The sequence below is a fragment of the Hypanus sabinus genome, chromosome 29 (genome assembly GCF_030144855.1).
Source record: "Hypanus sabinus isolate sHypSab1 chromosome 29, sHypSab1.hap1, whole genome shotgun sequence".
NCBI classification, from domain to species: domain Eukaryota; kingdom Metazoa; phylum Chordata; class Chondrichthyes; order Myliobatiformes; family Dasyatidae; genus Hypanus; species Hypanus sabinus.
This window is the reverse complement of record NC_082734.1, coordinates 22,741,466-22,744,038: the sequence shown is the minus strand read 5'-3', so window position 1 is coordinate 22,744,038 and position 2,573 is coordinate 22,741,466.

The window sequence follows — 2,573 nt, the reverse complement described above, 5'->3', positions numbered from 1 at the left end:
TCTCATATGAACAGTACAGCGCAGTACAGGCCCCTCAGCCCACGATGTTGTGCTCACCCTTTAAGCAACTTCAAGATCAATCTAACATAGCCCTCCATTTTTCTTTCATCCATGTACCTACCTATGGGTCTTGGAAAAGTCCCTAATAAACCTGCCACTACCACCACCCCAGCAGTGTGTTCTCTGAAAAAAAAACTATCTCTGACTTCCCCGCACACTTTCCTACAATCACCTTAAAAATATGTCCACTTGTATTAGCCAATGATCCCCCTGGGAGAAAAAGCTGGCTATCCACTCTATGCCTCATCATCTTAAACACCTCTGATTAAAAATCTAGAGAACCTGGGCCTCTGTACCTCCATCTCCATCTGGATCCTCGACTTCCAAACCGGAAGACCACAATCTGTGCTGATTTGAAATGATATCTCCATTATATGATGTATATGTACAATGTCTGAAATACATCTTATGGAAATGTTTGTTTGATGAACTTCAATAAAAAAAGTAAATTACAAGGAAATGATATCTCCAGCTCGCTGACAATTAATACTGGCACTCACTCCACAGGGACGTGTGCTCAGCCCACTGCTCTACTCTCCCTACACCCATGACCGTGTGGCCAGACACAGCTCAAACATCATCTATAAATTTGCTGATGATACAACCATAGTAGGCAGAATTCCGGATGGAGGCGAGAGGGCGTACAGGAGTGAGATACACCAGCTAGTTGAGTGGTGTCACAGCATAAGACCGAAGAGGTGATTGTGGACCAAGAAGGGCAAGATGAAGGAGCACAAACCAACCCTCATAGAGGGATCAGAAGTGGAGAGAGTGAGCAGCTTCAAGTTCCTGGGTGCAAAGATCCCTGAGGAACTGATGCACCATCAATAACTCTCTCTGAGACGTAAGGCGAGATATCGGCTTTTATTGACTGGAAGAAGGAACGAGCAGTGAGTGACCACCATACTACATCCTGGAGACCGAGAGGCCAGGCCCAGGCCTTGATCGCCTTTATACAGGGGTCTGTGGGAGGAGCCACAGGAGCAGTCAGCAGGGGGCCTGTCCAGACAGGTATACGTAGTTCACCACAGGAACTAATCTGGTTGCCACACATCGATGCAGCTATAAAGAAGGCAAGACAGTGGCCATATTTCATTAGGAGTTTGACGAGATTTGGTTCAACTAAAGCACTCAAAAACTTCTGCAGTTGTACTGTGGAGAGCGTTCTGACTGGGTGTATCACCATCTGGTATGGGGGGGGCGGTGGATGGTTACTGCACAAGGTCAAGGTAAGTTACAGGAACTTGTAAAACTAGTCAGCGGGTACCAGCCCCTGAAATATCCGAGACACCTGCAAGGAGTTAGTGCCTTAAGAAGGCAGTGTCTATCATTAAGGACCCCCACCACCCAGGACATGCCCTCCCTCTTCACACTCTGTACCTCATTGGGAAGGAGGTACAGAAACCTCACTACTTTTTTATTTTGCACTAGTGATTTTAACTTAATATACATATACTTAATATAACACATTTTTCTCTATATTTATTTATCGTGTATTTCATTGTACTGCTGCCATGAAGTTTCATGACATGTGCCGGTGATGTTAGATCTGATTCTGATTCTATCAAGAGCCTCCCATCCCCTTCACTCCAAAGAGAAAAGCTGGAGCTCGCTCAGCCTTTTCTCATACGTTCTCTAATCCAGACAGAATCCTGGTAAATCTCATCTGTACCCTCTCTAAAGTTTTCACATCCTCCCTATAATAAGGTGACAGAACTGAACACTACCCTCCTAGTGTGGTCTAACCAGAACTACAACTACCTTGCAGCTCTTGAACTCAGTCCCCTGACCAATGAGGGCCAACACCCCACCACCCTATCAACCTGTGCAGCAACTTTGAGGGGTCTATGGACGTGCAGCCCAAGGTCTCTCTGTTCCTCCACACTGCTGTGAACCCTGCCTTTTACCCTTCAGTTTCAACACTTCACACATTTTCAGTTTAAGCTTCATCTGTTTCTTCTCAGCCCAGCTCTGCATCCTACCAATGTCCCATCACAACCTACGGCAATCCTCTACACTACCCACAACACCAACAACCTTCATATACTCTGCATACTGACTAACCCACACTTCCACTTCACATGCAAGTCATGTGTGAAAATCACAGAGAGCGGGGGTCCAAAACCGGTCCCTGCAGAATCCTCTGGTGCTACTCCTGAGGCCAGTGAGGATTCGCAGGTCTTGGCTAATGTTGCAGTGATCTCACTCCGACAGAATATTCCACCGGCCCGGCGGACTTATCTATCTTAAAGTTTTTCAAAAGTTCCAGCGCCTCCTATTTCTTAATGTCGACATGTTCCAGCCTATCAGCCCGTTCCATGCTGTTCACACATTCATCAAAGTCCCTCTCAGTGGGACTGAAGCAAAGCGTTCATTAAGGATCTCCCTTACCTCCTCTGACTCCAGACTCACTCTTCTATCACACTCACCATCCTCCTGTTCTTTACGTACCTGTAGAATGCTTTGGGATTTTCATGTCCCTTCCTAGCTCTCCTAAATCCCTTCCTAAGGTC